Source organism: Rhinolophus ferrumequinum, chromosome 14 (assembly GCF_004115265.2).
Source record: "Rhinolophus ferrumequinum isolate MPI-CBG mRhiFer1 chromosome 14, mRhiFer1_v1.p, whole genome shotgun sequence".
NCBI lineage: Eukaryota > Metazoa > Chordata > Mammalia > Chiroptera > Rhinolophidae > Rhinolophus > Rhinolophus ferrumequinum.
The window spans coordinates 64,719,607-64,733,369 of record NC_046297.1 but is presented as its reverse complement, the minus strand read 5'-3'; positions in this window follow the sequence as shown (position 1 = coordinate 64,733,369).

Here is a 13,763-nt window from a genome sequence, read left to right as displayed (position 1 = left end):
TTTGTAAAGTGAAATTTCAGAAGGGGTGATGATCGCAGTATGACCTGGTGAGGGAGGGAGCTAACATTTGAATATTTACTTGGTGCTGTAGCTTTCATTATCCCCACCATAATCCTTGACCACAAGACACATTTACAAATGAGGAAACATAGGCTCAGAAATGTTTATTTGTACGAGATTCCTCAGCTTCCGAGTGGCAGAGCTGGGCTGTAAATTCAGGTTTGCGTGGCTGAGAAACTCATCGTTTAAATGTTAAAGCATAAAACCTGAAATTGCTAGTCATGGACATTATAATAAACACTGATAATATCTACTGAGCCCTTACTGTTTGCCAGGAAATTTCTAAGCCTCTTCTACATATTAGCTTATTTAATCCTCATCAAACTCTATGCGATATGTAATATTTTATTTCTCATGTTACAGATAAGGAAGCTAAGGTGAAAGATATTAATGTACTTGTCCGTCATCACAAAGCTGGGAACTGAGGGTGAGGAAATTCAGATATAAGCGCTGTGGGTCTGGGATCCTCCTAATAGAATATTTTCAAAAATTGAGCCTCAAATAAGGGTTAAGACTTATGAACTTTGTAACCTGTACAGAAATCGTAACTCAAAGCATCTGTAATTTAAAATACAATCACTCTCTACAGTTTTCCATAATTAATCAGAGGTGAGCATTGACAATTTTGCATTTTCAGGAGAATGGGTCAACCTATGAAACAGTGGTTTTGGTTTGAGTACCAACGTTCTGCTCAGTTTGGTCTTCATCTGATTTTTATATTTTCTGAGAAAAAAAACAGTCATAGTTGCTGGCTGCTCCCTGCATTTGGAAGGCCTAAAATACGTCCATTTCTGTCTCTGATGATTTTGGTCAGCAAGCCATGACGATTCATCTCGTTGCCACCCTCAGTTATCTCTCTTCTTCAGGTCACTCCCTCACTTCTTAAAATTCCCCTGGTTCTTTTTTTTTTCTCTCCATTTTGATTTTTTATGCTTAGTGAAAGATTTAGAGAGAAAGGAGAACTGTACATTTGTGAATTTTTGAAAAGGTGAGTAAACAAAGTTGCCATGTTCAATTGCCTAAGGTGAGTAGTGCACAGCTACAGAAGACACAATTTGTGTTGTCTGGGATGTGGATAACATTTCCTCAAGTTGTGCATGTACCTGTATGAGTACTGATGTGTGTGTGGTTAAGATGGCGTTCGTGTGTGGACATGTCTGTGCTAGAAAATGAGACTCATGTCCAAGAATCCATGAGTCACATGTGTAAGCTTGTGTTTTTGTGTCTGTGTATGAGTTTTGATGGTGGAGTGGGAGATATGGCGCAGGAGAGTCTGAATATCTTAGTTTCCATAACGCATGAGGTTGCAGCAAGAGGAGTCACATGTTTCTTTTGCCAAAGTGAAAAAGGGACATTGAAGCACAATGTGTGGTAGGTGCCTTGACAAAGTACCAAATCAAAATACTTAGTGATGATCCAAAATTCCCCCCAGCTTGTTCTTTTCCAAAGAATGCACCCCTTTTTAGTCTGAATAGCATGACTTAATTTTTTTTAGTATGGCAGAATATTTCATTGGAGCTGCACTTCTGAGCTTTACTCATAGCTTTACGAACTTTTTTCTTCCTGATACCTGTTCTTCCTCGTCTGTAAAAATGATGGAAACAAAAACAAAAAAAACAAACATATATGTGTGTAATATATATATATTCCATTATATATATATATAATTTTCTTGTATCTCAGAGAAGAGCTGTAAAATCAGATTATGAAATTTGATCAAAAGACATTCTTAATATATGACAAGTCATACTGATATATAATACTAAATTTCTGCTTTACACCTGTATTAATGTGTTATTAATTCAGTTCATTCATTCTTCAATAAGCATTTGTTACAGTTTCATTCTTCCAGGCATTGTGGCAGATGTTTGGGGTATCCATACTCTCCTCAAAGTCCTTACAGACTGTAGGAGGAGACGTGCATAAACAGACATCAAAACAAAACACACGGGAAGGTGAACTTGTGACACATTCTAATTGGGACAAGAGGCCAAGGAAGCACAGAAATTCTTACAGGAAAAGTCCTTCTCACCACTGACCACCAATCTCAGACAATAACAATGGTACTGAAATCAGACAGCTCTGGAATCAAATCCTGGTTTTGTGTATGTTAGCTGTGAGACCATGGTGAACAACTAATTCCTATACACTTCCATTCCTCCTTATTTAATATAAGAAAGACAATGTAACCTACATAGGTTTGGTTGAGAGCCTAAAATGTTATTATGCTTGATACTGAGCGATGATCTGGAACATGGTAGACACTCAAGAAATGTTAGCTATTGTTATTTTTGCTATTATACTACTGGTTTATTTGTCTCTATTTGTATAATTAAATCACTTCTCTTTGAATATATCCCTCTTCTTTATTCCTGCTATCAGTAGTAGGCTCCTCATTACCTTTTGAATTGCTACAAATGTCTATTTACTTTTCCCAAAATTGAAGACTCAGTGTTATTATCTGTGCTGTTTCAAAGGGGTGTATCTAAACCATGCCACCTACCACCAGCTTAAGCCCCTCAATAGTTCCCTCTTGTTTCTTGGATTGGGTCCCAGAGTTGTGAATTGCATATAATAGCAAATGATGGAATTATCTTTTCTGCAGACAACAGCCTTGGTGCAGGGCTTTGGACCAAATGACCTCATTAGCTCTCTTTTAGACTTGGGAGTGTTGGTGTAGAGAAACATTTCCTTCTTTGCAAAGGAGGTCAGGGAAAGGGCAATGCAGTGCTTTCCACTAATGAAATAACAGTTACAGTGGGAGAGCAAGTCCCTCAAGGAACTTGACTCTTATTTTTAGCTCAGCTCAAAGGACTGTAGCCTATTTTAGCCAGCCCTGGGACGTCCCACAGCAATCTAAGAGATGAATACCCTGGCTGAAAATATGCTCAGATATTCCAAGTGGAAGAAAGCCGTGAGTAGAGGGATGATACTCTTCATCCGGCTATGGGAAGTATGTTTTGACCAAAGAAGAATTTGGCATTTTTGGAGTCTTTGGCCACAAAAAGATCTCTGACATCGTGTGCAAACACTCATGTTTGAAAGTTCAGACCTGGGTTCCACTTTTGCCCACACCCACTATTAGCTGTTTAACACCGAGGACAACAGTTAATCTTACCGAGCCTTAGTTTCCTTTTTGTGAAATTGGAATAATGGTTTCCATCAAAAAGTGTTACTGTGACAATGCAACAAGATATGGTGTGTAAGATGTCTGTCATATCACGGATGCTCAGGACATGAGAGGTACTTTCCTCCTGATGGGTAGTGGGTTCTGGTGTGGCTCCTGGATTTTCACTGGCTGCACCTGCAGCCTTACCTTGGAGGTGCTTAGCAAGGAGGTGATGAAATCAGGCTGGTCCATCTCCCAGATCGGGAATTAAAAGCGTCCTAGGCTAACGGTTCAGGACCGTGAATCTGTTTCGTTTGGCGTGTATTCCTGCTCCATTTAAGCCTTCAAAATTTGTTTCAGTCCTTGTAAAAAGGGTTCCTGCCTCTTTACATCTGGGTCTTGTTCTTCATTTGAAAGGCCACGGCAGCATATTGGAAAGAGCAGGGTGTTAAATGGCCTCAAATACAGAATTTTGAACATTGAGTCCTGTTCATCATTAAGTCTCAATTTATATTTAGGGACAGATTTTCTGCTTCTGTGCGTCATTTGGATTGAATCTTACTCATTAATCCAAATTTGTTTTCTTGTCTTTCATTCAATAAATTCTTCTGTTCTAAGCTACTATAGTAAGTAATCTGTGACAGTTGTTTAACATTTTTCTAAACATGAAATGAATAGAAAATTTAAAAAAAAACCCAAAATTTGAAACTAGATATCTAGTAGTTTTGAGTATCTAAAGTGGTTGTTTTTAAGTTTTAAATGACTAAATTTTTAAAAATAATATTTGGTAAAAAGTAAAATAAATGAATCAAACAATAAATGGATACAACCATTTGCAACATATTTGGCAGACAATGATTAATATCACATATGCAGAGCTCTTACAAATTAAAAGAAGTTAGCCAACAGTTTAATAAACGAGAGGTATGAACTAATTATAAAAAGAAAACAAAAATTACAAATAAACCTGTGAAAAAATTGGAAAGACTTACTAATCGTCAAATAAATTTAAGTTAACACATCCATAGCACACATCAAAGAGTTTTATTCTGGGTGCCCCGCAGACACAGGGTTATGAGATCGTAGGTAGCTCAGTGGCATTTGGGTCAGTAAAGGTTGGGCTGGGAAGAAGGGACAGTTTGAGCCCATGATCTGTCATGTCACCTAAGATCTGTTCCTTATAGTGTGTTGTGTTTGGTCACAGTCAAATGATGGGAGCAGTGTCATGCCAAAAATAGATGTGAGTGAGAAGCGATACGGAGAATTTGTGTCTTCTTTTCTCCAATGTTACCTGGCGCATGGTTGATGTCTGGATTCAGAGCCAATTAGTGAACTTGTCATGTAAATCTCAGGTTAGTGCGGTATTAACTTCTCTCTTGGGATGGACCAGTGTTAAATAGAATGGGTCCAGTGCCAGGAAGAGAAATGGATACATAGAGAAGAGAAAAATCATTTATTGAGCATATGTTATAGTGAAGGGACTCTGCTAAGAATCTTATACAGTACTTTATGTAATGTTCAGAACATTCCTAAGAGGTAGGCATAGGTAATTATGCTTATTTAAAAATGGGGCGAGTGAAGCTCAGGGAAATTAAAACACTTGCTTGAAAATCTTAGAGTAAGAAAGAGATGAGCTGGGGTTATTCATACCTGTTTATGTTAAACTCACTGACCCACATTTTCCATCCATCTATAGATTACTCTTCAAGACTTCTGTTCTTTAAAATTTAAAAAATAATCATGATATTGTTTGAAGAAAAAAATATATTTAAATATGTACTGTTTGAATATAACTAATGATTTTTAAATCACCTGGCAAAAGAGACATCAGCTTTGAGCAGCAGAAACAATCATCTCCTGCTCTCAGCAGTATTTCTGCCAGGAGAGACTGTTTGCTGAGCAAAACATGTTCTGATTTGAAGCTAGAATCTGCAGGGTGTTTTCTTTTTAAGAGTGACAAATATTCCACGTGATAAGTAAATGTATAATTTGAAAAATATTTGAATTTGATAATAGGAGAACATTTTAAATTTTCATTTGGACGTCTTGAAAAAAACAGTTCATAGCTCTAAAAATATTCTCCATCTATTATAGCATATGTAGGTTACACTGCCCATACTGAGCTGTAATCCCATTGAACTGTGTTCTAATAGAGAATATTATGTTGCAGAAGATTCTTCATTACTATGGTAAAAAGCTATTTGCAAGAATCCCAGTGAAGAACAGTCATTGGGACCTTAGTGATGAAGAGAAGGATGGAACTAAGGAATGTCCAACTCCTTAATGCAAGGAGATATGAGTCAGGCAGACTCTTATACCAGGGGTGCCAAAAATGTATCCAAGTGGACACTTTGGTCAACGTTGCTCAAGCAGTAGTTCACCGTCATCAGAAGTGTCTGGACGCTGATGGTAACCACTTTGAGCACCTCTTGTCATTGCAGAAGTCAAACGTGACTTGTATTCATCTTTTGTTATCGGTACATATTGAGTATTACAATTTTCATACAATGTTTTCCTTTCTTAAATTGTGTTTACATTTTTTTGGCGCCCTCTGTAAATAGTAGATTTTTTCCCAGAGGTTTCTGCTGAGCCCATAAGCCACACCTCCTTTCTGATAATTGACATCTTTTAACAGGTATGGGCCTTGGCCACCACAATTACTATGTGACCCTATTTCCCCAGCGTTGCTCTCTCATCTGGCTTTCAGAACCGAGAGTGGGTCACATGACCCGCAAGGGTCAATCATGTTTTCCCGATGATGTCGGATTTAAAATTGGAATTCAGTGTTGTTCATCGGATCCTGCTGGTCACATAGGAGAGGCATGTGACTTTGGAGGTGAGCGTCTTTGGTCACACAGCCAGAAAAGGAGAGCAAACCAGTTTGTGGACTGAAAAGAGTAAAGGAGACATGTAAATAAAACATGTCATGGAGTGTGGGACTGAGGAAGTTTGGGACTTGATGTTTATGACAGGGTTTTGTTTTCAGGTTTTAATCTCTTCTGTGTTTTCTGTCCTTGGGTTCCGTGGAATGTCCTTGTCTCCTTTTGACAAAGTTCACCTTTCTTATTTTCCTGCTTAAGCTCATTTGTATACTTTTCTCTTTTTTTACCTGCAACGCAAAGAGGCTTGATTAAACCCCCAGGCTGTCACCTGCACAGATGTCAGCAGAGGCTATTGTTCCTGGGATGGCCATGTGTTATGCGGCCTAGAAAGTGAATTAACCAGCAAGTTCAGTGTCCAACTTCAAGGCAGCACAATTGAATGCTGTGAGCCGTGGGCCTCGCGGAGGCTAAGACTCAGAGAGAGCAAATCAAGCTGGAGTCCAAAGGCGAGCGTGCCAGAGAATGTCTGAAGTGGCTTATTTCCCAGGGTTATTGTGAAGTCAGTGAGACAATATACATGAAAATGCCTTCTTCCTTGTAAAGGGCAAGATAGTTTAGTGGTTTAGGGAACACACTCAGTAATCAGCTTCCTGACTTTAAATCTTGGCTTTGCTGCTCTCAGGCTGGGTGACCTTGGGTGAAAGTTAACACGCTGTTTGCCTCAGTTCCTTTGATCTGTAAATTGGAAACGATAAAGATGGTTTCTACTTCATAGGGTGACTTTGTTCATTAAAAGAGACTGTGTAAAGTGCTTAAAACAGCTCGATATGTGCTGTTAATTCTATGAAAATGTTATTAGCTTTTATGCAACTGTATTGTTGGATTTCACTGTCTTAGACATTGTGATACTAGCTTTATAAATAACCGTGGCATTCTTTACTATAATCTACAGAACACACTATATGTGATATAAATTTCCCTTGCGCTTAGGTTTTATGTTGTTAGAAATAATAAAATATATCAAAAAAAACTTTTAATAAGCTTTTATTTCACGGCAGGCACTGTACATGTACTGTTTAGTTTAGACAGTGGTAACAGGCCTGTGTTGCATTTAGTTTTGTTTCCATAATCCAATTGAGGACACTGAGCAGGTGACAGGTTGAATTCTTGGGAGAACATCTCAGAGGTGAGATATGGCAAAGCCTACTCAGGTCTAAACCCAAGAGTGATTGACTTCAAACTGGCAAATCTACAGCTTTAATCTCAATGCACATTCATAACCTCACATAAGAGGTGTGATCAAACAATAATACGGTTAATGTTTAAATTCAAAAAAATTGATTACAGTAAAAAACACACTGCCATTAATCCCCCTCAAAATACTCCCCCTCGCTTTGGACACACTTATCCCATCATTCTTGCCACTTTCTGAAGCAGTTCTGGAAGTCCTCTTTCGTGAGTATCTTTAGTTGTGCTGTCATGACTGCCTCAATGTCCTGCATCATTTTGACTTTGGGGAAGAGCCAGAAGTCACACAGTGCCAGATCCAGTGAATAAGGTTGATGAGGACACACCGTAATGTTTTTACTTGACAGAAATTACCTTACCAGAAGCAATGTGTGTGACATGGAGCATTGTCATGATGGAGGATGATTTACGGCACACTTTAAAACACACCTTCCCTCAACCATAACTCACACCTGACTGACTGCACTGAACAAGTTGAAACGCATCACACACTGTTACTAAGGTTCGACACGCCCCTTCCCGTATTGAAGATCCCTGCCTTTTTGTTGGATGGCACTCGGCAGCAGCATTTACTGTATTATGTGACCACAATGGAAAAGCTCTGTGTCACACATCACTGGTATGGCAGTTGCTGTCAAATAAAAACATTACAGTGTGTCCTCGTCTACCTTATTCATCGGATCTGGCACCGTGTGACTACTTCCCCATAGTCAAAATGACCACGAAAGGAAAACGTTTTGTATCACTCAGGACATTGAGGCAGCCATGACAGTGCAACTAAAGACACTCACAAAAGAGGACTTCCAGAAAGGCTTCAGAAAGTGGCAAGAACAATGGGATAAGCATGTTTGAAGTGCGGAGGAATATTTCGAGAGGGATTAATGGCAATGTGTCTTTTACTATAATAATTTTTTTTTTAAATTTAAACATTCACCATAGTTTTTGATCACACCTCATATATATGGTCATGTAACAAACCTTTGTGTGGGTCCTCTGCTTTCTCAAAGTCAAAGGCAATTTCTCCTGCATGAATTCCTGTAAGTAAGCCACACTCTGCAGCTGGCTTCTCTTTTCTCTACTTTACCTGGGGAATGAGCCAAAAAATACGAAATAAAATGATTGTTAAGTACTGAGGAAGTGTGGCTGAGCATAAAAAGGGATTGTGGAAACATGAGAGAGCATCCAGGAGGGCTGGGTGTTGCTTAAGATGTAAGGCAGATTGGGGAGCATAGAAGAGTTCCACAAACTCTTTACTGCAACTGAATAGCTTTTATAATTGCTAGACAGGCTTATCTGATTAAGAGAGGAGCTGTGGGAGTTGGGAAGACGTGTAACAACCATCTTTCAGATTCTCCAGGACTGAACACTGTGCAGGCCCACAATTCATAAGGCAAAACATAACTACATTCCTAATGGCAAACAAAGTTTGGTTGATACAGCAACATTTTTATAATTTTACAGACATGGGTCAATTGATTGTAGAACATTTTTCTCAATAATATCATTCCCTGTGTGTTACAACTCAATCATATATACTTAAAGAAGATTTAAGAGTCCACCACAAGCCCTTTGCATCTCTTTTTGTGGAAAGAGTGGTGCTCAATCTCCAGTTGAGTTCCAGTAGTTCAACTGGTCAACCCAGTAAAGTAATAACATCAAGGGATGGTTTTGGGAATTTTTCATGTTCTTCATCACTTCTCTAAGACTTTCAGACAGTCATGGGACACAGCCCCAGAATTGGCTTATCCCAGGCCAGTAAGATTTGTTTGTACTTCTTTTTGTCTCCCAGCTTTGACATATAATTGACAAAATCATAATATATTTAAAGTGTACAATGTGATGATTTGATGTATGTAACATTGTGAAAGGATTCCTTCTAATGAATTGATTAACATATTCATAACTTCACATTTTTAAACTCCTCCCTTTTTTTTCCTGGTGAGAGCACTTAAATTCTGACTCTCTTAACGAATATCAATTATACAATACAGATGTATCAACTATTGTCACCATGTTATACATTAGGTTCTCAGACCTTATCCATCTTGTAACTGAAAGTTTGTACCAATTTACCAACCTTTCCCCATTTCCCCCAACCCCCATTCTGGGTTATTTCACTTAGCGTGATGGCCACAGGGTTTATCCATGTTACTGCAAAAGGCAGGATTTCCTTCTTTCTCATGGTTGAATAATATTCTGGGGTGTTGTGTGTGTGTGTGTGTGTGTGTGTGTGTGTGTGTATCAACTTCTTTATCCATTCAACCATTGATGTACGCTTACATGATTTCCATACCTTGACTATTGTGAACAATGCTGCAATGAACATGGGAGTGTCGATATCTCTTCTAGATAGTGATTTCATTTTGTTTGGATATATACCCAGCAGTCGGATTGCTGGATCATATGGTAGCTCTGTTTTTAACCTCTTGAGGAAACCCCTTCCTATTTTTCATGGTACTTGTGTTAGTTTACATTCTTACTGACAGTGTATAAGGGTTCCCTCTTATCCACATCCTCATCAGTATTTGTTATCTAGTGTCTTTTTGATAATAGACATTCTAGCAGGTGTGAGGTGTTTCATTGTGATTTTGATTTACATTTCCCTAACGATGTGTGACTTTGATCACCTTTTCATGTGCCTGTTGGTCCCTTGTATGTCTTCTTTCAAAAAATGTCTATTCAGATCCTTTGCCCATTTTTAATTAGGTTGTTGCTATCATTATTATTAATTGTTGTTGTTGTTATTATTATTATTATTATTTTGCTATTGAGTTGATTAGTTCCTTGTGTATTTTGGATATTAACCCCTATTGGATATGTGGTTTATAAGTATTTCCTCCCATACCCAAGGCTGTTTTTTCATTTTATGGATGGTTTTCTTTGCTGTGAAGATGCTTTTTAGTTTAATGCTTATTTTTGCTTTTGCTGTCTTTCCTTTTGATGTCAAATAAAAAAATAATTGCGAAAACCAAAGTTAAGGAGCTTTTGCCCTGTGTTTTCTTCTAGGAGTTTTACGGTTTCGGAAGTTTTATGATTCAAGTTTTTAATCTATTTGGATTTGATTTTGGTGTGTGGTGTAAGATAGGGGACCAGTTTCATTCTTTAGAATGTAGATATCCAGTTTTTCCAGCCCCATTTAACGAAGAGATTATCCTTTCCCATTAAGTATTCATGGAACCTTTATTGAAAATTAATTGATCATATATGCATCAATTTATTTCTTCATAAACTTTCTCCAGAAAGAGAAAGGAAAATTAAAATTGTGGAATAAACAAATTAGCCAACTGTTTCTTCTTTTCCTCACCTTTATCCCTACCTTCAGGCTGTGTGGTTCAGATGTACCCATCTCATTTTGGGAAGAAAAACTTTATTTTTGTATCCAACAAATATTTATTAAGTACACGTGTCAGACATGAGACTAGGCATTGGATATGAACTTTTTTGTGAGCGGGTGGGCAAATGGACGTACTTAATGTCTTCTGGAATCCTGATCTCTATCTAATTGCTCCCAGAACCATGACCACCAGATCTTATCCTGGAAATCCCCCCCCCCTTTCTGGTCTCTAGTTCTTGTCCCGCTTCTTCATTATTTGCCTCCTCTTTGCCAAGATCTCTTGCTGCTCATCTTACAAATATTTACTGAGCACCTACTGTGAGTCAGGTACCCTTTAAGGTACTAGAAATGCATCAATGGAAAAAATAGAAAAAGATCCCATATATTTTACTGGTGATAACATTCCATGAGCTCATCAAGGCTCATCATTATTTTCTTCAAAATCTGATGCTATTTCTAACTCTTTGCCTTTCCTCTATAAACCCTTTCAGTCCCTTCTCTGTCGGATAAATACCTAAGAATCATGCAAGACTCATTTAAGTATTTTTCCCCTATGAAGTCACTCCTGACTCCCTTCCTCCAAACAAAGCTAATGCCTCATTTCTTCCTGCTCCCATAGTTTGGTCACATATTTTCTTGTCTATTTTTCACTTTGGACTGTACACTCCATGTGGAATGAGACGATTGCTGTCGTTCTACATATTGACCTACCGTAGACGCTTATTTAGGTGTAACTAACATGGGGGACAGAGAGAATATCTAATATTCTAAGTAGCTTGTTAAGCCAGTTTATAATATAAACAATTTAAGGATATAGGACGTATTGCTTTAAAACATTCTTGCTTATGTTTAACTTCATTTTCGTGGAGCTGTAGAAGACGAGTATGAATCACACTAGGATTCAGAGTATCAGAGAATTGTGGGAATGTTGGCTAAATCCAACATCCTTCATTATAAGTCTATAAGAAACCCTAAGGAATTTGCATTTGAACTTGAAACAAAAGAATAAGCAGCCCACGATGTAGAGGTAATTGGTAATCTCCAAATCTCTATGGAATGCATTCATTTGGTAATCATTTGTCCCCATCCTTCCTGGCCTAGGTTAAGCAGTGTCCTTTTCTTATTCAGAATGTTTGAGGACAATGTGTTATTTATCTCTGCAGTCTCAGCAGCTAGTATGTTCTGGAACTCAGTGGGTGAATGGTGTATACATGATACATTAGTCAAACAACAGGTTTTAATAGGTATTTATTAAACTGACCAGCTATTTGAACAAAATGACTGAATTACCACAATGTCTTGTTATCTAGGCACTACCACAGGCATTACAAACTGTTGTTACAGACTCTAGACAATTATTTAAGCAAATCTCAGATGCCAAAGAAAATGAGCTGCCATAGAGGAAATATGCTTACTACATGAAATATGAAATGAGAGGATATGTTTTACTTTATGTTTAAGAAAATCTTGACTATGATGAGGAGACATAATTTTTGTTGGACTACATCTTTCAATATAAAAACAAAAAGTTTATTGTCCAATAAAATATTTTTAAAAACAGCTTGGTTTTGTATCAAATGGCAAACCTACCACTGTAAAATACAGTTTTCACTAACCAAGTCGATGCATTCCAACAAATATTTATCGAACACCCACATGTCAGCTCATGTAATGTCAAGATTCATAAAACAGCCCCTTCCCTCCAAAGAGAGTTTTACAATAGTTCAGTGGCCCCTGGGGTGAGGTGTAGTTTAATTAAGAGACAGCTGAATGAGCAATTGATAGATCTAGTTTTTAATATTTAAAGCATGTGCAACCTTGGCCGTGTCATTTAGGCTATGTACCCAGGATACATTTCCTGACAGATTTCTTGTAACACACACCCGTCTAAGCTCTAGCCTTAAAATCTAGGCAATGCCTAGAACATAGGAGATACTCAATAAATATTTGAATGTGTGAATATGTTGAATGTGTGAATGAATGAATGAATGAATGAATGAATGAATGTAGAATATCAAACAGTTCTGTGTTCCTGCTTTGTTGGCAGTCAGGATTTGGGAAAGAAGCCTTATTAGGAAACAATGAAGAAAATCCCCCCAAATACTTTTCTGCTTGAATGAAGGTCAAGGAAGACTCAAAGAGTTTTGGTCTGAACTGTGTTTTAAAAATACTAACTTTTCCTCACACACTGCTGGTGGGAATGTAAATTGGTGCAGCCACTATGGAAAACAGTGTGGAGCTTTATCAAATAATTAAGAATAGAGCCACCAAATGGCCAAGGAATCCCTCTTCTGGGTATCTACCCGAAAAATTTGAAAATACTTGTTCGTAAAGATATATGTACTCATACTCTAATGTTCATTACAGCATTATTCAAAATAGCCAAGACCTGTCAACAACCTAAGGGTCCTTTGGTGGGTAACCAGATAAAGAAGATGTGGTATATACATACAGTGAATACTACTCAGCCATAAAAAGATGACATATTGCAATTTGTGACAACGTGAATGGGTCTTGAAAGCATTGTGCTAAATGAAATAAGTCAGATATAAAAGGACAAAAACCGTATGATTTTACTCATGTGGGATATAAAACAAAAAGCAACAAATGAACAAACTCATAGATACTGAAAACAATATGGTGATTACCAGAGGAGAAGGAGGGTGGGGAAGGAAGAAGAAGGAAAGGGGGCCAATTGTTTGGTGATGGAAGGGGACTAGACGTTGGGTGGTGAGCACACAATGGAGTATACAGATGCTGTTTTATAAAATTGTGCACCTTAAATTTATATAATGTTATTGACCAATGTTACCCAAATACATTTAATAAGAAGAAATACTAAAGTTTTTCCAGGAAGATTGGCCATTTCAGGCAGAGAAAACAAAAGTCTAAAAATGTGAGAGACCATGGTGATGTCTGGGATATGCAAATCTCTTGGCGTGGCTGGATAATAGGGCAGGATATGCATGAAGTAGGGTGGAGCGGAACCAAGAGAAGAGACGGGTGGCGCCAGTTGAGGAAAATGTGTGCCAACTTCATGTATGTATTCATTGAAAGATGCCTGTGAATGGTACATCCACTCTGGGAAACACTTTGACAGTTTATTATAAAGTTAAACCTATGCATAGAGTTTGACCCATTCCTAAATATTTATTCCCAGAGAAATGAAAACTTTTGTTCACATAAAACT